The 25,579-nt window shown below is 41.9% G+C and overlaps 1 protein-coding gene across 8 annotated transcripts in view; it reads right to left on the bottom strand.

The window, feature by feature from the left end:
- LOC140195483 (sickle tail protein) overlaps positions 1 to 25,579 on the bottom strand; it is a 696,918-nt gene that overhangs the window by 428,094 nt on the left and 243,245 nt on the right. The window contains exon 1 of one of the 8 annotated variants that reach the window (XM_072253836.1): positions 18,543 to 18,563. The exons of the other annotated variants lie outside the window; for them this stretch is intronic. The gene's annotated coding sequence lies outside the window, so the exon portion shown is untranslated. Of the gene's footprint in view, positions 1 to 18,542; positions 18,564 to 25,579 lie in introns of those variants that run through there. 8 annotated transcript variants of the gene reach the window in all.

The raw sequence follows: 25,579 nt of genomic DNA, 5'->3' as shown, positions 1-25,579 counted from the left end.
TTTTCTTTCCATGCGGAGGGAGCGATGGGGGAATCGATGTCTTTCTTTCAACTACTTGTATGTTTTTCTGTATTCTATGGCTATCTGGAGAAGAGACAAATCTCAGAGTTGCAGATACGTACTTTGATAAAATGAACCTTCGAACTTCCTGTAAGTTCAGCTCCTTTTAGAAAGATGCCAAGAATATCTCCTCTTTACTCTCATATATTTCTAAATCCATTTGAAAATAATTTGACCAGAAAAGTCATGCATTCATAAATATATTTATGCATCGGTGAAAAGGATTTTAATAATCACAATGAATACGCGTGCAGAGAAGCAAAAAAGTCTTTTTCTTTGGAGAAAAATGTCTTCAGTTAATTTCACAAATTAATAATCACGTTCTCAAGGGCAGATGCAGTTTAAAAAAAAACAATTTTCTGCCTTCATCTCTCCTTCTCTGCTGATTCCATCTAATTTCATTCTGAATTGAGTGCTTTATACTCCTAATGGTCTTTGCACCCCTTGGTGAGTAGTCTTCAGTTCAATTAGTTAGAGGCTCACTGTTGCTTTTAATATTCACAGATTACACCAACTCTCTCATGTTATGATGTTGAAACAAGACAGTGGGAGACATCAATCGCATGACCCAAAATATCAATGGACTGCTGTACACAAGATAAAGAGCAAAGGCAGCTTCTTTACCACCAAGTTGAAATTCTGATCCCTTATTACACCCATTGTTTGCCAAACATATCACAATGGTTTCATGGCTGTCAATTGGGTCCATGCAATGCACCCATGCTGAATTGTCATGAAGCTATGGATTATATTACAAGAAATACTCTCCTCCAGTTAGCATCAGTCACCGGGGGGGGGGGGGGGGGGGGGGGGAGGGGTCATTTTGACAATGGAGGGCATGGTCGAAATATTAATTAGCAGTGAGAAATATTACTTGAGATGTGATATAAAAAAGCCAAGTTGCAATTTTATATGAAATTTTAAAATTGTATGAATATATGGAAATATGTAGAAGCCTTTGACATTCAAAAATATCACAAGCTTTTACACTTAGATGCAAGACAAATTAATTGTCTTCACTTCAGCTATAACTACCAGGCAAAGTTGATGTCTCAGCAGGGAACCTCTTGACCTCTTGTAGAAACCTCACAGAACCAAAGATCAGGTTAATAGTTCCACATGACCTCTTCACAAAAGGTTGTGACCTTGCACTCTACTCAGCTCTCAACTTCATGCAATGTAAAAGTCTGAAAATTTCTGTTACTGCGTTGATTGGGTTGAAATAAGTTATCTTTTGAAATCTACGTTAAGGAATTCAACAATTTTATATGCTAAACCAATCCAATATTTTAAACACAAGACTATTTCTTTCCTGTTTAAGTTGAATATTTATTCAGTTCAACTTTGAATTCCTGCAGAAACCCTGAATGCCTTTTTGGAATTCTAAACAGTCGTGTCTCATTTTTTAAAAATCTCTGAAATTTAAGCCCCACCTCCCATATACGTGTTCTTAAAAACAAGCCCAGAACTTGTACAACGTCTGTTGAGGCAATTTAAGAAAGCAGTTGGCAGAGAAACATGGAATGGTTTCTTCTTTCATGTTACTTGCTAAGGCTAATAATGAAATGGCTTCTCTGTAATGTTAACTGATGAGGTAATGTTCCCTGTACCCGCATGTTTGGGTTATAATTAGTGATAACGGGACTTGTATTCATTTGGATAGATGTTATTCTTTCTGTCTGTGTGAAAGCTGTTAGTTTGTGCAGGCTTGGGGAAGAAGGCGCGAAGAGGATGAAGAGAGAAGACATGGCTTGAGGAGATAGTTGCCAGACCCGCTAGGCCTGGGCTCGGGGCAGGAGCCCAGGGGTCGACGGCGAGCGAAGGAGGATTGGCGAAAGGAAATCTGTGAGCTCCAACGTTTGTGCACTAGACATGTTTATGAGATTATTGGCACCTTTTATTTGTTTTCCTTTTCTTTTGTTTCTCTACTAACCCCATACTTAAATATAAAATCTTAATCGTTTAACCGCACATTGTGGACTGAATGTTATTTCGGGGTACTGACGTTACACAGGGGCCACAACACGCAGCATCCACCCAAACAAGAGTGCTAAAGTTTGGTCGGGGAGGGGGCACCACCGAGATCATGCCACTGGATGCAATAAGTGTTACAAACAATTGGCAAGCTTTTGAGGGCCCAGTACCACAAAATTCTGTTATGCAACACTGTGTACCCCAGAAAAGGCCTTCCATTCTCAAAGGCCTTTCCTGCACACATTGCACAATGGCACAACAATCGTTTTAGTGGCTTGATGCAGTGTGGGCTTTATAATGCATCACGGCAGTTCTCAGGTTACGACAGGGCTCTGTTCCCAAGAGCTACTCGTAACCTGAACAGTTCACAAGCTGGAAATGAACAAAAAATAACTCTACGTGGTGGAGAATTTCAGAAGCAGCTGTGACGAGAGAGTGAGCAGGTGGGCTAAGGATACCCCCCCCCCCCACCACCACCCCCGGCCGGCCTCACTTTCCCAAGTGAGCGAGTGAACCTGCTGAGCTCTCATCAACTCCACCCAGCCCTGGACTGAAGCAGCTTAGGGCAGAAGTGGGGCAGGGAGGAGTAGGCGAAGGAAAGCCTAGTTCTGACCCAGAAGAGGACAGCTGCAGCAGCCATCAAATCCATGCTTATTCTTCCCACTAGTCTCCCAAATGCATGTGTGTGTGTGCAAGGTGACTATAAATCAAGCATTTATAAGCTGCAGAGGACCTACTACATCATTATAACAAACGGTCTGAGTTTATTCTCACATTCTGAAGTAGTCAAAAGATGTAGTTAGATTATTATTTATACAACAAAAGGCAATGAATAGCATGGCTGCACAAGGTAATAAGCACCAATAATGCTTTGCATCTTTAGCAACACACACACAATGAAAGAACTCAGCAAGCCAGGCAGCATCTATGGAGGGGAAAAAACAGCCCATGTTTTGGGCCAGGAGTCAAGAGTGTTTAATGTCATTTAATTGATTGTCATTTCGGATCTAATGCAGCAGGAATGAAAACATACAATTAGATAAAGAGCACAATAACACAAAAACAATAAATATAAATACACAAGATATTGATTGTCTGTCCATAAAGTGACACTAGGCACAGGAGTATTTGGACGACTGACAGAATATGATAAAGTAGTGGTGGTTGGGGGTATGGAGGGGTGAGCTCGTGAGTGAATTTGATCAGCTTTACTGCTTGGGGAAGGTAACTGTTTTTGAGTCTGGTGATTCTGGGAAAAGTGTGGGTGCTGCGAGTAGCAAGTTGGTAGATGAATGAAGAAGCCAGGTGAGTAGGGAAGGTAGGTGGGTGAGGGGAGGTGAGAATGAAGTGAGAAGTTGGGAGGTAATAGGTTGAAGAGATGAAGGGCTGAAGATGGATTCTGTTAGAAGATGACCACGGAAAGAAGGGAAAGAGGAGGGGTACCAAAGGGAGGTGATAGGTAAGTGAAGAGAAGGGGTGAGAGGGGATTGAGAATGGAGAAAATGGGAAATAAGAGAAGGGGGAAGATTGAGAAAGAGATGTTCATGGCATCAGGCTGGAGCTACCCAGACTGAATATGAAGTGTTGTTCCTCCTAACAGAGTGTGGCCTCATCGTGGCAGTGGAGTAAACCATGGACCAACAAGTCAGAAAGGTAATAGGAAGTTGGACCGAAATGGGTGGACACCGGAAAATCATGCTTTTTGTGGTGGTTAGAAAAGGTGCTCAAAGAAAGCAGCCCCGCCCCCATCTACCCTTTCCATATATTACCTTGCAGCTTCATACTGCATCCCCTCTTCCCCTGCACCTGGTACTCTTTTCACTCCCCCACACTTCCTTTTCTAGCTTCTGCTCACTTCCTTTCCAGTCCTAAGGAAGGAGCTTGACCCAAAATATTGACTGCTTATTCCCCTCCATAGATGCTGCCCGACCTGCTGAGATCATCCAGCATTTTGTGTTTTGCTCAAGACTTCCAACACCTGCAGGATCTCCAGAATCTCCTGTGTTTATACTTTGTATCTTATTCTGTGCAAATAGCTAATTTCTTACTTTTTAACAAACCATCTTCTCATTTTGAATCCATTTGGCATTAGTTGCACCTTCCAGGATAGAGTTCACTCAGTGGTAATCGAAGGCAATGAAAACCCCAATACTGTCCTGTTTACAGGGGTTGCCATCCTATCCAAAATTCAGTTCTTTCATCTCGTTCTGTCCCTGCCTTTCATTTCCTCCTCCTCATTAAACTGAGCCCCAATCTGACATGCCAATTAACATTTGGATCAGCTGAGTTTTCCTGCTCTCTGAACAGCACTTATCTATTAATCAGTACCACAAAAGGTTACCTTGTTTATCTTGCTTCTGTTTGTAAACTGTGGCCAAGTGTTGCATTTTCATATGGAGTAGTGAAGATAATTCATTTCAAAAATTAATAAAAAAGGTTTGGAGAATTCTCAGAACATGAAAGACTTTCCAGGAAAGCACAATTCTTTTCACTGAGATGCTACAAAGCGGTGTGAGGTGATGTAATGAAATGTTGCATTAATTAAGAAAAGCTATTCTGTTGGGAAAGTACTAAAAGTCATTTTTCAGTAATTAACTCTTATTATCCTTGCAGGTGCTTCTTTCCAAATAATTCCAGCAGTAAAATAAATCATTAGACACAAGCTACAAGGGTGCTGTTATTCAGCTTTTCATCTTGCACATTACATTGGCCTTAAATCGAAAACATTAAACTTAAAATCAACATGTTCTATTGCCCTCAGAAGAAAATTAACATATTGTTGCATCCAAGTTTTCTCAGCTAATAACTACTTCTGTATCTGGGACATTTCCTCAGGTAGTGGAGGCCTTGTTCTGCTCCAGTTCCGTGGTTTCTGAGGTGGCTGTTGGGGAGATGTCGCAGGTGGGGCAGGTAGGCAGCTTGGGAGGACACGAGTGACCTCTGCCAGCTGCAGTGTACTTGTGCTGACACCTGACCAATGGACAGAGGTTCTGCACTTGCTGGAAATCCAGAACAACACACACAAAATTCTAGGGGAGCTCAGCAGGTCAGGCAGCCTCTCTGGAGGGAAATGAGGAGCTGATGTTTTGGGTCAAGACCCTTCATTGGGACTGAACCATTTTCCATTCACCCTGTAGTTTAGCTCACACCCAATAGGAAACTCATTGGAGACCATGTGCAGTTCTGCAGCAAAGAAAATATGGAGAAATATCTATACCGAGACTGGGTCTGTTGCAGACCCATTAATTATAGTTGGGCTTTTCAGCTGAACATTTGCCTTCAGATGTAAAAAAATTAATTTTACTTGAACTATGGTGAACCTTCTAATCTTAGCACCCCTTGCTTATCTTTTGTATCCTATTTCCTTATGACTTTGGAGACATTCAGCCTATTGAAGCCAGCTTTCAGGTAATTCCCATCAATTCCATTCACCCACTTATGGGCCTAGAATCTACTGTCCCTCACCCACCTTGAATCTCCTACCAGCCAGCTGCACTAAGGGTAATCAAAAGTAGCCAACTAATCTATCAGCAGCTCTTTGTAATGCAAGGAGAAACACGTGCACTTACAGGGTGAACATGCAAATCTACTTGTATAACACTGGAAAATTAGAAACAAGCCCAGATAGACCCAATGGTGTTACAGGGACTCTACCTCCTGTACCACTTGCTGCCCTGAAAATGATTTTTAAAACATACATTTGCAGTTGTATATATTGCTAACATTCATAGAATGCTGCTGCAATCAAGTTGCTGTAGAACCAACAAGTGATCACTCAAAGCTTCTTAGTCACAACGATTCCAATGGCAAGGCTGAGATCAAGAACTAGGTTGGTAGCGGCACAGGTACAACAGTTGCCTCAGCTGTTGTCTAAGGGGAGTTTATGTTTTCTCTCTGTAGCTTTCTCCCAGGACCTATGATTTCCTTCAACATAACAAAGATATACAGGTTGGTAGATAAAATAGCTATGGTAGACTGCCCCGAATGTGTGGGTGGTAGGATAATATAAGATTGGGTGGGGGGGTGGAAGTGGAGGGCAAGATTTGGTTGGAATATCAGAGTAAACTGGGATTGGTGTGAGTGGTTAGTGTGGACCCAGGGCCTGCTTTCCATGCTATCTCTCTGACTGCAAGAACACACTCTACAGAACAGCAGGACATGCTCTTTTAAAGGAGAGATTCGCTTTATTTATCACATGTACATCGAAACATTGAACTAACAGGGAAATGCGCTATTTCCAGCAAATCACATCAGTGAGGATCATGCTTGGCAGCCCAGAGGCACTGCTATGCTTCCAGTGACAATACAGCATGCTCACAACTCACTGACCCCTCCTCCCCCCCCCCCCCCCATTGTGCATCTCTGGAATATGGGAGGAAACCGGAGAACCCAAAGCAATTCCATGCAGTCATGGGGGGAACATAACAAACTCATTGCAGGAAGCAGCAGACACTGAACCCCAATCAGTGATCAATGCGCTGACTACTGGGTTTCCATGTTCAACTGGGCAGGTGCTGGAAGTTGTTGAGTTTGCCATTAGTACTGCAGATATTTCATCCAATATCTAACTCACAATAGAAATTAGGTGTACGTCTAACAACAATTGTTTCATGAGTTTAGGATGTAATTAATTTTTGCAAAATCTTCCTCCCAGAAACACAAATCTCATTAGGGAATAGAGTTATACCAACAACTTGCATGAGCGTCTGTGGTTCCTGCTGACCTTCTCTTTTAGCTTTGGCAGCTGACAAGAAAATGTCAAAAAAAATTGTCAGCATGAAACTCGGTAAAAATGCAATGCTGTCATGCCAAACTGATTTTCTCCATGGACCTAAACATTGTTTATGAACTCCCCTGCCAAGCGAGATGAATGAATTACTGTTTTTCTCTTTGAAAATCAATAGTCATACGCAATCAACCAAATACCTTGCTATCTCAATCTGAAAGTATTAAAATATATTACTAAGCAAGCTATAAAACAAATTGCTGGAGGAATCAGTGGGTTGGTCAATGTTTGTGGAGGTAAGGAGATTGCCAGTGTTTCAGATCCGACAGTGTAGAGGGGAAATGGCCAGTGGAAAGAGCTGACGGGGAGGTAAGAGGCAGGGGCTAGCAGGGGAGGAGTGATTGATGGACAGAAAGAACCAGGTGAGGAAGTAGGAAGGGTGGGGTTGGAAGATGGAGACCAGTGGATTACAAGTGAAAACAAAGATAGAGAAGTCCTTCAGTTTTTAGTGGAGAGAGTGGAGGTGGAATCAAAGGCTGGTAAGTGAAAACACAAGAGGCAGCAGATTTTCGATGTCACCGAGGAATTTAATTAGCCAAAGATTGGCGAATCTGGGGAATTCATTGCCACGGATGGCTGTGAGAGTCAAATTACTGGATATATTTAAGGTAGAGGCTGATAGGTTCTTGATTAGTAAGAATGTGAAAGATTACAGGAAGAAAGCAGGAAAATGGGTAGAGAAGGGAAAATAAATCAGCTATCATCAAATGGCAGAGCAGACACAAAGAGGAGACTGACCTCATTCTGCTCCAGTGGTCTCATGGAATCTGATAAGCAAGGACGTAAGTAGAATCCGTCGTTTAAGAGAGATCTTGAAAAGGAAGAGAGGTGCCGGAAATGGTCCACGTGAATTTGAAAATGCAAATTCATAGTGAAGGTACTAAAATTGGTGTGTCTTGCATGAATGCAGGAAGACAGTTGGGGAAACAGCAGAGAAAGAGTGGAGTTGTGCTCAGATTGAGGTTTAGAACACAGATAACAAAAAGACAAGCATTGCTGGGACCGATACAAGTGATCGTGGTTACACCTCTGATTGTGGAACTTGAGAGGAATCAAAAGACAGGCTGTTTAGGCAAATAATAAATTGTGCCTGGTGGACAAGAGTGTTTCAGGGAGGAGGAGGCAGTAGCTGGATGGATCTTAGTTCCAGAAGGAAACAGCAGGTCTTGAGATCCTCCTGATGGGGGACAGAGGTGTATAAAGACTGGACATCCATGGAGAAGTTGGGACGGTGACAGTGGGCTGGGGAAGTGGAGGATATCGAAGCGCAAGGTGTCCTGGATGTAGGTGGGAAGGCACTGGACAAAAGTGGAGACATGATGAAGGTATGAAGAGAAGTTCAGTGGACCAAGACAAGGCAGAAGCAATAATAGGACAATTCTGTTTGTGGTTCTTGCATTAGAAAAAGCAGCAAGCAGTGTTGGGTTGGACCATTATCAGGAGAGAGACTTTGGACAGCAGATCTCAAGTGATGAGACTTGTGATGGTCTGGGAAACAGTGACTCAGCGTTGACTGGTGTGAGTCATGGTCCAGGGCCAGAGTTTACTCCTCTGGTAGTAACTATAATGAATGTGGTATCAAGGTATCGTTCAGATTTACAGCTGTATAATTGAAAAACATTTTACCTAAATTCTATGAATCTTTCAATTTCATTTGATTTTCATTTAAGAGAAATTCACACAGCACACACTGAGTGACATTTGTTAAGAGGAGTGACTGAACTCTTCGACATGTTGTTAAAAATGAGAATTGACTTACACATACCAATATTCAGCTTTCCTACTCAACAAAAACTATAACTTACTGAGACAATCACTATTGTAGACCCAATGAACTTAGCAGAATTATAACTAGAGTTCATACCCAGTGTATTCACATACACAATAGGATAATTTTGGACAATATGTAAGAGACTCAAAATATACATCAGATCACCTGTCTTTTCCTCTTCTCCAAAACAATAGCAAACACAATAAATTCATAAAGTATTCTCTCAAGTATTGGTCTTTATGGCCAGTTTCTGGATCAGGTCGAAAGCCAATGAATTCCTACTTCTAAATACAAACTCAGTAGCAAGAAGTTAAACAACTGAACTAAATGTACATGTCTCATGGATGTGTAATACTTTAGACCCAAAGATGGATCAAGTTAACACTGGATAAAATATTTTCCTCATTTCTTTTTTTAATCTTGCTCAATACTAGAAATGCTGAAGGATTGTCAAAACTGGGATAATTGCCATATCAGTCATAAAAAAATTATTGTGTATGTTGATATTTAATACATATTTCCCTGTTCTCTCATTCAAGAACCGGCAAGATAAATGGAGGCATGTGAGATCAAGGTTTCATTACGTTTTTGCAGATTTCACCTTAAAGGTGCAACAAAGTCAATTTTTCCACTTGGACAATGTTCTGTGAAGTCTTCCAAATCAAACCCAACTGTATTAAAAAGTTCATGTAAAAAGTTAAGTATTTGAACTGTCAGTGGCAATTCATCCACATTCAGATCTCATTAGAGAAAGGGCTAGTTACACTGGAAACTCAGCTCCCAGGGTTTGTAAATTTATAAGATGAACAGAAGAACTAGGTTGTGCAAAAAGAAAAAGCACAAGGGAAATGGCATCCAAGAATTTGCCAAGCCAGTCTACTTTGAATAAATTGGTTGAAATGTCAATCAAAATCTTGGTGCGTTCAGATCCAAAACACAGCTTGTTATATTGTCTGGCAAATTAGCAGAAATGAAAACACTAATTACAATCATCTAAGGCTTCTGTTAGCACATTGCCAAGCATCATAAAATGTTAAAGAAATTATTCCACAGCAAAAAGCAATTTCAAATACTAGGTTTAAAATGCCTTTAAAAAGAAAGATAGTTCAGCTCAGTGTTATATTTGCTAACATATTCCAAAACAAATCTCATTGCTAACTCTAGTTGGCTTAACAAGTTAGCATCAATCTGGACATTGATCAAATGCTCTAAATTCCCATTGGTGCAGGAATCACATCACAAGCACAGAGTGGCACCACAATGGTGTTCACACTAGACAGCAACCCAGAGGTCACACTTGGAATATTGTGCTCAGTTCTGGTCATCTCATTACAAGGAGGATGTGGAAGCTTCAGAGGGTGCAGAATAGATTTATGGAGGTGCAGTAAGGAGGAACAGAGGAATCTTCCACAGATCCCTCAAAGTTGCCATGCGAGTTGATATGGTGGTTAAGAAGACATATGCTACATTGGCCTTCATTAGATGGGGGAGCTCAAGAGCCACAAGGTAATGTTGCAGCTCTATAAAATATTGGTCAGACCACACTTGGAATATTGTGTTCATTTCCAGTCGTCTCATTATAGGAAGGATGAGGAAGCTTTAGGGAAGGTACAAGATTTACCAGGATGCTGCCTGGATTGTGGACTATGCCTTATGACCATAGGTTGAGCAAGTAAGGACCTTTCTCTTTGGAGTGAAGGAGGATGAGCGACCTGGAGGTGTACAAAGTGATGAGGCAAAGATCAAATGAAGAGAGACATTTTCTTGGGTGGAAATGGCTAATACAAAGAGGCATAATTTTAAGGTGATTGGAGGGAAGTACAGGCGGGGGTTGTCAGGGACACACTGCCAGGAGTAATGTAGAGGCAGGCAAGTTAGAAATATTTTAAATAATCATAATGGATGAAAGAAAAATGGGGCTATGTAGGAGGGAAGAGTTAGGTTGATCTTTGAGTTGGTTAAAAGGTCGGCACAATATCGTGGGCTGAAGGGCCTGTATTGCTCTATGTTCTATGTTAATCAAACATGCCCATGAGCATCACCAGACTCATAAAATCAGACTTTTAACTGCCCTCTGAAATGGCATAGCAAAAACACTCAGTGCAATGCAAAGATGGACTGAAAATAAAGCAAACCTTGTCAGGACATCCAGGTCACAAAAATACCTACACATATAAACAAATACAGTATCGTCTCACGAGTTTCTGGTTTATTTCGGACGCCAGTGGAAGGAAGTACTGAGGCACTCATGGAATGTTGGGTAATGACCATTTCTATCAGCCTGCTCTACCAGATATTTAATTTGTTTTACAATCGCTTTTTGAGGCAAGGCAGGCACATCAAAGCAATCAGAGGGTGCTGTTTTTAGACAACTTAACCTACATTTTTTAGATATATCATTGATAGGAATATGTAGCCGATCTGTAACATCTCAAACAAAATAATTTTTCCATTCTCACCTTACATTTGAACCTCGCTTTAAACTTCCTCTGGAGGAAATTACTCTTTTTAGTAGGCCATCCATCAAACCCACACGCCCTTAAACACAGATGGAATATACCACATAACCAGCTGTCAAGTACTGCAAAACCCGGGAGAAGGGGGAGAAAAAAAAACTGAGATCATCACAAAATTCCTCTGTACTGATCAACTGACCCATAACGTTCACAGGAGAGATCAACATTTCCTCTTCCCACAGGTCATCCAGTTCTCTTGTGAAGGAGTGCATTAAACAGGCTCATTACATGCTTCAATAATCTACACTGAAAATTAAACCAAATATTTGCCGAAGGATCTTATATCCTAGTCCAACCACCCTTCACATGTTTAGTCAGCGACGGAGACTATATTTAATTCCTTAATTTTTAGCAGTTCCATCATACAGTCTTCTAGTGTGCCCTTTTCCAACTGAATTAACTTCCATACTTTAAACTACTCCTTAGCCTCACTACAGGGACTAACTTGACTGACCTGATCCTTGGCATTCCAGGCCTAAGAGACCAATATCAAATCCAGCACACAAAGTATCACTACCAATGCCTGAATATAGAACCGTACAGTACAATGAACGGAACCATGTTGTGTCGATCACTCTAAACCTACTCCACATCTAACCTTCCCTCCTATAGATGCTGCTAAACCCAAGTTGCTCCATTTCCATCATCTGTACAGGCCCTTGTGTGCATTTTCTCTCCACTGATGCAGACTTCCCTGCTAAGGTTTCTCAATTTTTTTTTTCGTTTTAATTTCTAATTTTATATTGTTTAGCTCTTGCAACACGTCCTAGAATCCTTTTGCCAACTGAAAGCTCTTGCCATGATAACCAAGAACAAAAAAAATTCACAACAAATGAGTGTATTACCGGCTTGCTTTCCTTTCTTCAGTCTGCAGCTACAGAGCAACACAGACTGAGGCAGATGGCGAACTGCTGGCTAGCACGAGCTAATCTTACTGTTGCCTGCCAGAAACAACTGCGTCCTTTACTCATCCCTTCTCGGTGAAGCAACAGTCCTTTCCTGCAAAACCCAATTTGTCACTTCCAAGGACTTCCAATGTGAATAAGTCATAGTGAGACTTAAGCGAAATATTAAAGAATAATGCAAGAACTTGACCAAATTCCAATTCCAATGCAAGGGCATTTCAGTGTGTGCATGCACCACAAACACTCACATTTACTACTTTATACTCAGAGGCTAAAATTTGTCTTTTTGTACATTCTCAGGATGTCATTGAGTTTTCAAGAACAGGTTGCCAATGGTCCTTCCCCTTGTAGGTGACCTGGCAGCATGGGTGGTATGATAGTATAATTGTTAACATGTTGCTTTACCGTGATCACAGATCGGGTTTTACTCCCTGCCACTGCCTGTAAGGAGTTTGTAGGCCCTCCACGGAACCGCTCCGGTTTCCTCCGGGTGCTCCAGTTTATTCCAAAGACAAACAGTTAGGATTAATGAGTTATGGGCACATTAGGTTGAATTTAGGAAGTATTCAAAGAAGGGAAATATACAGGCGGAGACCCTTCATGATGACCGAAAGGAAGGGAACAGATTCTGCTGCCTGGCCTGCTTAGTACCTCCAGCACTTTGTGTGTGTTTTCACTGAGAAGATTTTAGCGGAGCAGTTCAAATCTCTTTCCCTGAATGCACTCCTAGCCTCACAATTGATCAAGATCTGTTCTAATTCCAAGAGGAGCTTTTAAGTATGTTCACACACACTAGGTCTCGCTCAAAAGGCACAAGCTCAGCATCACCAGGCAGACAATGTAAAAGGTACACATTATCGCTGGAATTTAGAAGATTGAGGGGGGATCTTATTGAAATGTATAAAATTCTAAAGGGATTGGACAGGAAGATTGTTCCCGATATTGGGGAAGTCCAGAACAAAGAACAGAATGTTGGGTCACAGTTTGCGGATAAAGGGGAAGCCTTTTAGGACCGAGATGAGGGAAAAGCTTCTTCACACAGAGAGTGGTGAATCTATGGAATTCTCTGCCACAGGAAACAGTTGAGGCCAGTACATTGGCTATAATTTAAGAGGGAGTTAGATATGGCCCTTGTGGCTAAAGGGATCAGGGGGTATGGAGAGGAGGCAGGTACAGGGTTCTGAGTTGGAAGATCAGCCATGATCATACTGAATGGCGGTGCAGGCTCGAAGTGCCGAATGGCCTACTCCTGCACTTATTTTCTATGTTTCTATGTTCACGCTCACTGGGAACACAAGGGAACATTCCTACAAACTCTCTGGAATCCCTGGCCCAGGACCACTCAATGTTCTTTTGAAGCATGGTAACCTAGTGCACCATTGACCCAGGTTCAATTCTGCCACTGTCAATAAGGAGATTATACATTTCCCCCGTGACCACGTGGGTTTCCTCCAGGTACTCTGGTTTCCTCCCGCATTCCAAAGGTGAGTCTGTAATTAGGCTATTTGGTAACATTGGTGTAATTGGGTGATGTGTGTTCATTGGGTCAGAAGGGCCTGTTACCTGTTGTGTATTCAAATAAAATTAAACGTAGACAAGAAGCATTTGAACTAGTATTAGGAATCTCAGGTCCACACGTTAGGTGCAGACAGAAGTCCCAGAAGTCAACAGAACAAAGATATGATTAACTCTATGCTGTCTGATGGCTGGGTGTGGTCACCTCTTGGGAATAGGTGAGATTCTGCAGTTTCCGCAAGTCAGGTGTGGTGATTGTATGCATTTGCTCAATTTGGTCTTCTGCCTTTCCCCAGTCATTACCAGGGCCTTGCCAGAGGAAGCACAAGGGGATGAAGAAGAGGGTACCCCTGAGAGGCTGAGCAGCAGACTGCCAGCACACAGCATTCTCAATTGATTCTCGGGAGCAAAGGACCAAAGGGAGGGGACAACCACTCACTTGGAGGATTCTTGGCTTCCTATAAGCTTTCTTTTCCTTCTTGGCTTAATTGTCTCAATCAAGAAAGCCTCACATCTTCCAGAAAACCTTGCTGCAGATTGCACAATGTCTCCGGCTTCTGAGTTTCATATTGCAGCAATTTATTTGCTAATGTTGCTGCAGTCTCTTCAAGAGCTAAACCCATGCCCCTCATCCATTCCAGTGCAGCTGGTGGGGCCGTGTTGGAACCTTGGGGCTGTTTCTTCCTGTAACTCAGCACATAGAGCAGCATTTGACAACGCAAATGCAACTGCATGATTTGTTAATAATGGCAATTCAATATCACAAAGGAAGCAAGACTTCCATATCAACATTAAACACACTTGGATGTTTCAATATTGTTTTTCAGTTTCATGCAATATCCAAGTCAAAAGATTTACTTTCAAACACATCCAATATAGGGAAAGTGGTGAATACAGACATGACAGAGGCATTTAGACAGACATGCACACATGAAGGGAATGGAAAGATATGGACCATGCAGATAGGATTAGCAGACATCCCACCCTGCAAAAACTCATTTCAGGGAGGTAGCATCATCAATTTGCGGGAGACTCCTGGAACTTCTGGGAGAGGTGGGATGTCTGGATTAGTTTGATTGGGTATCATAGCTGGAGCAGACATTGTGGGCCAAGGGGCCCATTCCTGTCCTGTACTGTTGTAAGTATATTACTTAATGTGCAAAAATAGTGCAAGGTCAATTCTTGTTGCTCATACTTAGATTTCATTTCCAATCTGTGGACAGCTTTGTGTTAATTATATAGAAATGAAGTCATTACAGAGCAGAGGTGTCAAATGCGCATTGCAGGATTATTTGGGAACAGAAATATGCAGCATAGAGATTTGAATGCAACAGATAAATACTGTAGCTTTAGTTCACTTGACAAACCTATACGTGTCCTACCTTTACGGTATTTGCTTCCAGTAACCACCAATATGAAAAATATGTTTGAGAAATGATGGGTCAATAGCACCGAAAATTGGCCTGTACATTTAAAACGGAAATAAGTCAGATTGTACAAATGAACAACTCACTTCCTGGTAACAAGCTGCATCCAGCTGGGTGAAGTATCATGTAAACAGAAAGTAGGATATCCTTGAACTCAACGTATTTTTTTAAATGACATTTTGGACATCAATGCCAAATTGGACAATTACAGTACACAATCAACTTTTGCAGCAATGCTCAGTTTCTAAAGCTTTTTTCTTAAAGATGGAATACCTTAACATATTAACATACAGTTGCTTAAGGTATTGCATAAAAATATTTTGGTAGGGTTTTACGAAATGTATATTTTTCCATATAATTCTTCTCCCAATTATATCATTAGAGTACAGCTTTATATCCAGCACAGAGTAAAAACTGATGCAATGTCAACTGTGCAGTTAACCAAGGAGAACAAGAACAAAGGAATGGCAATGCTTACCCAACACTGGAAAACCAAATCTAGATAACGTCTCCTAATAAAGAATTTCCAATTCCAGCCTGAGCTTTTCTGAAACCACCAGACATCATCTGTGAAATATTAAAATCTAAGAGTTCCTGATTTTATACAATATTTTTTTCTCAACTGAACTGGAGATAGCAGTGTGAAGTTACATGAGCTTTGCTTGCACTGTTCCAAAACACATTATGTGGAGCTATCAAATTTTTTTTAAATTGATGCTTCAGTATCACTATCTCTGGCAAGGGATGTACAGGTGTCCCCCGCTTTTCGAATGTTCGCTTTACGAAACCTCACTGTTACGAAAGACCAACATTAGTACTCTGTTTTCGCTTTCAGAAGGTGTTTTCACTGTTACGAAAAAAATTCAGCGCACGATAAAAAGCAGCGTGCGTCCTGAGCAGCCACTCTTCCCGGATTCGGAACTGCATTCTTGCCAGCATTGCTTTAACACGAGCCTGTGAGCAGCCGTTTGCAAGGTGAGTTCTATGGTGTCAGAAAAGCCTGAAAGAGCTCGTAAGGGTGTTACACTTAGCGTAAAACTAGACATAATTAAGCGGTTCAATCATGGTGAACGAAGCAAGGACAAAATGAGTTTGGCTTGTGGAAGCTGATGAAGATGATATTGAAGAGGTTTTGGCATCCCATGACCAAGAACTGATAGATGAAGAGCTGATGCAATTGGAAGAGGAAAGGATAACAATCGAAACTGAATGACTAATGATAAAGTACGACTTTAATTTTGAAAGGGTACATAGGTTTAGCGGATATTTGCAAGATTCTTTGAGTCCTTACAAAGAATTGTGTGATAGAAAAATGCAGGAGGCTCAGCAGTCAAGCAAGCCTTCCACATCAGCCACAGCAGACGATGAACCTCAACTTTCGACATCGAGGCAGGCAGTCATAGGAGAAGATGAGCTGCCTGCTCTAATGGAAATAGATGACGAGATGACACCCCCATGTCCCACTACCCCAACACCCGGGCCCCGAACAGATACTGTACCGATTTGTGGAGAATGCAGCAGTAGCCGGGAGGCACACAGCACATCTTTAAGAAAAAAGCTGAAATAAACATGCTAATTAATTAGGTGCCACCCCACATATAATTAATTAGCATGTTTATTTCGGCTTTTTTCTTAAAGATGTGCTGAGTGCGTCCCGGCTACCGCTGGACCCCTGCGTTCTTCGCGGCAATGTATCGGTTGGTGACCCAGAGGGTGGGGGGCCACTGCACCACCCAAACTCCGACTCAGCCTAACACACCATCATCAGTGTGCTCGGCACTGAACCAATTCCGGTAAGTGATACTACACTGTACATACATTATTTCTACTTTATCAGCTGTGTATTTTTACTTGTTATTTGGTATGATTTGGCAACTTCAACGTTTAAACATTACTGGAGAGCGCTTGTGCCGTGTTTTTGCCAACAGCGCTTGTGTGAGATTTTCTGCCGACGGCGCTTGCGTGAAATTTTCGTTACGGAGATCTGTGCCGGCAATGATTGCGGAAAAGTATTTCTACTTTATATAGGCTGTGTATTTATCATATCATTCCTGCTTTTACTTTATGTTACTGTTATTTTAGGTTTTATGTGTTATTTGGCACGATTTGGTAGGTATTTTTGGGTCTGCGAACGCTCACAAAATTTTCCCATATAAATAAATGGTAATTGCTTCTTCGCTTTACGACATTTCAGCTTACGAAACATTTCATAGGAAAGCTCTACCTTCGGATGGCAGGGGAAACCTGTATTGAGTACACTTAACTATTTCATCTTTTGAGAACAGTGACTAGGCTACCAGTAAAGGCAGAGCCATTACCTACCCTTGCTTCACATTCAGGACATTATCATTACAGAAATCCCACCATCTACACCAGTGAATGACCATTTATCAGAAACTCAACTAAACCAGCCTTGTAAATACTGTTGAGACAAAAGTCTGAAGATTTTGGGTTCTAAAGCAAAAAATAAATAAAGAAAATGCTAGAGAAATTCATGTCAGATAGCTTATGTGGAAATAAAGAGATATTCAATGTCTTAGGTGGAGACCATGCATCTGGACTGAGTGTAGAGGAGAGTCAGCTGGTGGAAAAGTGTGAGGAGAGGAGGATGCACAAGCTATAGGTGGGCAAGGAAGGAAGGATTGATGAGACATGTGAAGTCAGCTGGGGGTAGGAGGGGTGGAGACAGCGACAGAGGCTAAGACATGCCTCATAGTGACAAAGATAGGCTACAGGTGATGCAGTCTGATGCAGATGATTAAGGATGGCTGCTGAGCAGATGGGAACAGTAGGGGAGAGGAGGGAATAAGGGACCAAGTGGGTTGAGTGTATAGGTATTGGACTTATGCAACAAGGTGGGGGATAAGAGATAAATTGAGTAAGGGGGTGGGGTGCGGGAGGTGCTTTGGAAAGAAGAGGGAGTATGGAGAGGACCTGGATGGACCAGAAGGAAAGAGCAAGGCAATGTAGCTAAGTAAAAGCATGGATATTCTATCATGAGTGACTGATACTCTGAAGCCTTTCCACCATTGATCGGGCTCAAGTCAGAAGGATGATGGAAGCCCATATAACGAGATGAATTCAGCTCCAGCAACACTCATGAAACTCAACAGAACTGTATACAAAAGTTTGATTGACTGGCACCATATCCACCACAGTCATTCCCCTCAACGGTATCATCAGCAAAATGCACAGTGGGTTTAGGAGGTGCTGTTGGAACAGCCTCAGCAAAGGCAGCAAGTGCATTGGAATACCACCTCTGACCTGTTTCCCATCCAAGTTGCTCACCATCCTCACCAGAAAATACACTTTGTTGATTGCTGGTCATTAAGCAACACAGGGCCAATAACAATGCAGTTCTCCCCCCACGACCCCCCCCCACACTCCCTGCCAACAGTAACAAGGAAAAAACTCCACCAGAACTACTGCAGCAACTCTGCACCACCTTCACAAAGGCAATTGAGGATGAGCAATAAACTCTGGCCTGGACATAAAACTGACATGAATAACCATTCAGTACGTTATTTAAGAAACCATTCAACATGTTTAGTTTCTGAACCAAGCAGTAATTTCTAAATTTTACCTTACTTGGTAACAGTCTGAACAACATGCAGCATAATAATCTTCCAGGCAGCAGAATATACTCAGAAACACAAGCGTTTCCGTAGTTCTCCAGCAAAAATGCTGGAGGAAGGTCAAGCAGCATCTATGGAAAGGAATAAACTGTCGACCTTGTGGGCAGACAGCCTTCATCAGCACGGGAAAGGAAGTGGAAAGCAGTCAGAATCAGAAGGTGCAGGGGAGGAGGGGGAGGAGGGGGGGGAGGGGGAGGGGGAAGGGGGGAGGGGGGAGGGGGGAGGGGGGAGGGGGGAGGGGGAGGGGGGAGGGGAAGGGGGAAGGGGGAAGGGGGGAAGGGGGAAGGGGGGAAGGGGGGAAGGGGGGAAGGGGGGAAAGGGGGAAAGGGGGAAGGGGGAGGTGGCGCAGGGAGGAGGAGGAGGAGGAGGATGACGATGACAAGCTGGAAGTGAAAGGTGAAGCCAGGGGAGGGGGAATGCCGGAGGGTGGGATGGGAGGATGAAGCGAGAAGCTTGGAGGTGCTGGCTGGAAAAGATAAAGGGGAAAAGAGAAAATGAGAGAAGCCCAAAGGGAAATTGTTAAGTACGAGGACCATTTTCCCAGATGGAGCAGAGTGGTGGTGGCAGAGAACTGGTTAGGTCTTTTGTCAGAAAGTAAGTGGAGAGCTTGAAGGCATACTCAGCCACACCGAGAATATACTCAGTCCAGCTTCCTTTAGTGTGCGAATGGTTGGATACATTCTTCTGAAAAAGACCTTTGACTTACTAATGTTATCTTTTTTCACTGCTAGCAATAAGTCCTACTAGACTATATATTTGCCTCTTAAATTAATGGCTGCAAACAAATTCAGCTGTATGACCTTCGATTCACTCCCTAGCTAACAGTCCAATATGGTACAGAAGATTAAAGTGACTACTGCCCTCCTGGGAATGGATTTCTTCTCCCATTCAACTTGCTTGCAAAAGTGCTATTTGAAATATCCCTTAGCATTTCACACACACAACCTCCTAACCCCTTTCTTCTTCTGAAGTGATCACAATGTGTTATTGATTTGTCAAAAGGCCACGTGGGTAACAGTTGTGATAGCTCATCCACATCACTCCATAGTGTCTAGAGATTGGCTGCTGGCTAGTTCCCTATTGTCCGCATGATTCCTGGTTTTAATCCTGTCTTTTAAAAAAAATACGGGTTCTTTTTGAATTCCACTTAGAAATCTTCAATGTTATCCAAGCACAAATTTGAAAAAAGAATCCACATTAAAAAAGCAAAAAGTGTCAAGAGTGATAAGTAGCATACATTTACCCCAAATCCAGAATAAAATGCAGCTTTCAATGATTCTCCATTAATTACCACAACAACTGATTGCTATCAACTGCAATTATCATGTCAAAGACTCTGTGGTACATAACACAGAAATATTTAGGGGGTTTTTTTTGCATCAATGTTCAGCAAAATCATTGCTTCATGTGGAAATAATTGGCTGGAGAAAGTTAAGAATCTGTATAAATTTAATCAAGCAAGACAACCATGCAAGGGGATTACTGGAACAAACTATCAGCTGTCAAATCTTACAAATTCCTTCTACCATGTCCTAACCATCTGGAAGACACTGCTAGTTAGTGGATTTACAGAAGACTAATTTTAACAAATACTGTTTTATGCATCAAGCATAATGGTAATGCAAATTCCTGAGGAAATTCTATTTTTCAAAGAAAGGCAGAGTCCCTGGCAAAATATAACAACTAAACCTACTTTTAAGTATATAGCACATCAAGCCATCAGAAATTGCCATTCATAGATTACAAATTGCTACATGTTGCTGATGCAACAGCAGAGTTTAATTTGAAACCTCAGAGCACAATTTCCTACAGCAGAATAGACTTGAGGCTTCTAATGCTAATATGATTAGAAACAAACAGTAGCAAAGTTGTAAATATGTGGCTAAAGGTTGACCAAAATATGTATCAAAATCTGTAACAAATTCATTCTTCATTTGAGTGCAAGGTCAGGCATCAGTTGATTACTTGGGTCCCACAGCAGACACAATCATGAAGAAATAAAACATAAGCGAAAGTTACATCTCATCTACCTCCTTCAGATTCCTTTAGGTAATAGTATTTCAATGATCTGACTGCATGTAACACCACTGCAGTCATTTTGTGCATCTTGTCAGGAGGTTTTCTACTTATAGAGGAGATTCTTCTGCATAAGTAGGTACATTCCTTTAATGTAATCTAAGGCACTCTAATAAATTCTAGTGAGTCTTCAAAAGGGGGAAATAAATCAACATTATCAGACTTCTAAACTGATCAGTGAATGCAACACATTCATAGAGTAATAGAAGATGGAACAAGCTTTTGCATTCGAGTTTCCTGACAGAATAGGAAGGCATGTATTTGCTGAGAGGTGAAAATTAAATTGTGATGTATAATGTCAGTATGCAGCAATTACCAGCACTCCTCCCAATCTCATTAAAAGTTGACAATTTTGTATTACAATACTTAAAATACATATGAACATCTACTCAGCTAAAGCCAGAAACCAGTCAGAAACACATTGTCAATCCTAATAAGTATGATACACACGTCATTGGTGTACAGGCCCACTAACTATGTCAAGTAGAATGTAATGAGGAATAACTCTTGACAACGCTTGAGATTGCTACTACTATGACTTCTGACATGGGTAAAGAAAATCAGAGTATTCATGGAAAAAAAAATCCCCATTTGAGCTTTTACAGATCTATGTTGCTCTTTGGACATTGTCAAAGAAATTTATGCTGTTGCACTGGAAGCAAAGGCATTGGAATCTTTTTTTAACCCCACCCCTCAGTACCAAAATATTCACCAGCATTAAAGTTGTGCATCTGATCTAGTCTCTGCAGTACATACTGATGCTGCTGAGTTTACTTCGTACTGCTTCCTTATGAACATGGTTTTATATACAATAAGTTAGTAGAGTCACATAATAAATGCATACACAGAATTAAAACAGACAAAATAATATAATCAAGAGAAAATCTGCAGATACTGGAAATCCGAGCAACACACACACAAAATGCTGGAGGAACTCAGCAGGTCAGGCAGCATCTATGGCAAAAAATACAGTTGATATTTCCGTCCGAAACATTGACTACTTTTTTCCATAGATGCTGCTTGACCTGCTGAGTTCCTCCAGCATTTTGTGTGTGTTGCTAAAATAATACAATCACTCTGAAAACATCGAGTTTGAAATCCTCGTAAGCCTGAGCCTGCAAGAGCAGTTGTCTGAATTCTCAAAAAGTATACAATCACTTTTAAAGAAAATTAACTGACAATGGCAAACAAGTTCCATTTTGAAAAGGTAATTAAATGCTGAATTCTAGCAGCGTATAATATTAAATCATACACAAGAGATTCTGCAGATCCAGAGCAACACACACACAAAATGCTGGAGGAACTCAGCAGGTCAGGTAATATCTACGAAAATGAAAAAAACAGTAGTTGTTTCCAGCTGAGAACTTTCATCAGCATGGAAAGGAAGGGGGAAGGACACCTAAATAAAAATGTGGGGGGAGGGAAGAAGGACAAGCAAGCTGGGGATAGATAAAGCTAGGTGGGTAGATAAAGAACTGCAGAAGAAAGAGTCTGATAGGAGATAAAACAGGAGGGGCATGTGAGAAGTAGTAAGGGGCAGGGGGGTGACAGCTGGAGATGAGGAAAAGAATAAAAAGAGCAAGAAAAAAATTACCAGGAGAAATTGATGTTCTTGCCATTAGGTTGGAAGCTACCTAGATAGAACACGAGGTGTTGCTTCTCCACCAAAAGTAGCCTCATTGTGGCAGAAGAGGTGGATATGGAACAAAATGTCAAAATGGTAATGGGGATACATTGACCATTGGAAAATACTCTATATGTAGCCAAAACAAACTTTTATAAGCTGCAACATTACTTCACGGCATGACATATGCCCATTTTATCACCCTACTAATTTGTGCAACCACTTTCAGGGAACTATGGACTTGGGCCTCAAGATCTTTCTGTACATCCTATTATTATCTGTACACTGTCCTCTTACACTTGATCTCCCACTGTGCAATGGTTCATACTTGGCCTGATTTATTCCATCCAGCATTTCTGCACTCATCTGTGCAACTGGGAAGGAGGCCGAAATAAGGGAAATTTTAGGCTGGTTAGCCTGACTTTAGTGGGTGGGATGATGTTGGAATCTAGTATTAAGGATGAATTTTTGGGGTATTTAGAGGCTCTTGATAAAATAGGCCAAAGTCAATTTGGTTTCTTTAAGGGGAAATCTTGCCTGCCAAATCTGTTGGAATTCTTTTAGGAAATAACAAGCAGGACAAAGAGTCAGTGGATGTTGTTTGCTTGTTTTTTTTCAGAAGGTCTTTGACAAGGTGCTGCACATTAGGCTGCTTAACAGGGAATTATAGGAAAGATACTAGCATAGAAAGAAAATTGGCTGATTAGCAGAAGGCCAAGAATGGAAATAAAAGGGGCCTTTTCTGATTGGCTTCCAGTGACAAGTGGTGTTCCACAGGATTTGGTGCTGAGACCACTTTTCCCACATTATATGTTAATTTGAATGATGGATTTGATGGCTTTGTGGCCATCTTGCAGATGATAAGAAGTAAGGTGGAGGGGCAGGTAGTCTGGAGAAGGGCTTAATCAGGTTAGGAGAATGGGCAAAGAAGTGCCAGATGAAATATAGTGTAAGGAAGCGTAAGGTCATGCAATTTGGTCGAAGGAATAAAGGCACAGACCATTTACTAAACTGGGAGAAAATTTAAAAATCAGAGGTGCAAAGGGACTTGCTGAGTCCTTGTGTAGGAATCCCTAACGGTTAACTTCCAAGTTGAGTCAGTGGTAAGAAAGGCAAATGCAATGTTAGCATTCATTTCAAGAGGACTAGAATGTGAGAGCAAGAATGTGATTCTGAGGCTTTATAAGGCATTGATCAGACCCCACTCAGAGTTTTATGAGCAGCTTTGGGCACTTCACCTTTCTTTTTCTTTTGCAATCTTTTTATTAGTTTCATAAAATATAAACATGACATAATAGTAGTACAAAGTTATTGAGAATACATTGTTATAATTAACATGATTATAAAGCCAAATAATACTTAATTGACAAAACTCTCAATCAAATAGGATACCAATGAATAATATAGAACAAAGAAAAATATCTAGACAAAAATCATGAAAAAGCAAAAAAAATATACATAATAATTCCCCCCTCCCGCAAAAAAAAACTAAACAGAGCACTTTATCTAACATGTGCTGGCTCTGAAGGAGGTCCAGAGGAGCTTCATGAGAATGATTCAGGGAATGAAAGGGTTAACATATGAGGAGCATTTGATGGCTTTGGGCCGATACTCATTGGAGTTTAGAATAGGTGGGGGAAATCTTACTGAAATCTATCAAATATTGAAATACCTAGATGGAGTGGATGTTTCCTTTGGTGGTAGAGTCTAGGAGCACGGGGCACAGCCTCAGAATAGAACATTTTTTTCATGCTATGGAGCTCTGGTTAAGAAGCCCTGGAATAGAGTTATGCTCATTTAGAACAGATGTGGTGGGATGGTGGTGATTCTGGGCAATTCATTGCCACAAATGGCTGTGGAGACCAAATCTTTAAGTATATTTAAAGCAGACGTTGATAAGCTCCTGATTAGTCAGTGTCAAACATTATGAGAAGGCAGCAGGAGAATGGGGTTGAGAAGGATAATAAATCAGACGTCATGGCATGGTGGAGCAGACTCGATGGCCTAATTTTGCTCCTGCACCTCATGATCTATTTGACATGCTCAATGGAATAACTGCTCATTCTCCTGAACTCCAGAGGAACATGGTGCAGCTAAACATGATACAGATGGAAAAGCCACTACTTCATATATCCAGCAACCATGGTTCAATCTCGACTCTGGTGCTCTGTGTGGAGATTGTATATTTTCTGTGGCTGCCTAGGTTTCTCTGAGTGCTCTGCTTTCCTCCCACATTCCAAAGTTATGGGAGTTAGCAGGTCAAACAACAGGAATTCTGCAGATGCTGGAAATTCAAGCAACACACATCAAAGTTGCTGGTGAACACAGCAGGCCAGGCAGCATCTCTAGGAAGAGGTACAGTCGACGTTTCAGGCCGAGACCCTTCGTCAGGACTAACTGAAGGAAGAGTGAGCAAGGGATTTGAAAGTTGGAGGGGGAGGGGGAGATCCAAAATGATAGGAGAAGACAGGAGGGGGAGGGATAAAGCCAAGAGCTGGACAGGTGATAGGCAAAAGGGGATACCAGAGGATCATGGGACAGGAGGTCCGGGAAGAAAGACGGTGGGGGGGGGCACCCAGAGGATGGGCAAGGGGTATATTCAGAGGGACAGAGGGAGAAAAAGGAGAGTGAGAGAAAGAATGTGTGTATAAAAATAAGTAACAGATGGGGTACAAGGGGGAGGTGGGGCCTAGCAGAAGTTAGTGAAGTCGATGTTCATGCCATCAGGTTGGAGGCTACCCAGACGGAATATAAGGTGTTGTTCCTCCAACCTGAGTGTGGCTTCATCTTTACAGTAGGAGGCCGTGGATAGACATGTCAGAATGGGAATGGGATGTGGAATTAAAATGTGTGGCCACTGGGAGATCCTGCTTTCTCTGGCGGACAGAGCGTAGATGTTCAGCAAAGCGGTCTCCCAGTCTGCGTCGGGTCTCGCCAATATATAAAAGGCCACATCGGGAGCACCGGACGCAGTATATCACCCCAGTCGACTCACAGGTGAAGTGTTGCCTCACCTGGAAGGACTGTTTGGGGCCCTGAATAGTGGTAAGGGAGGAAGTGTAAGGGCATGTGTAGCACTTGTTCCGCTTACACGGATAAGTGCCAGGAGGGAGATCAGTGGGGAGGAATGGGGGGGACGAATGGACAAGGGAGTTGTGTAGGGAGCGATCCCTGCGGAATGCAGAGAGAGGTGGGGAGGGAAAGATGTGCTTAGTGGTGGGATCCCGTTGGAGGTGGCGGAAGTTACGGAGAATAATATGTTGGACCCGGAGGCTGGTGGGGTGGTAGGT

Source organism: Mobula birostris, chromosome 3 (assembly GCF_030028105.1).
Source record: "Mobula birostris isolate sMobBir1 chromosome 3, sMobBir1.hap1, whole genome shotgun sequence".
Classification (NCBI taxonomy): domain Eukaryota; kingdom Metazoa; phylum Chordata; class Chondrichthyes; order Myliobatiformes; family Myliobatidae; genus Mobula; species Mobula birostris.
This window is presented reverse-complemented; position numbering and strand designations above follow the sequence as displayed.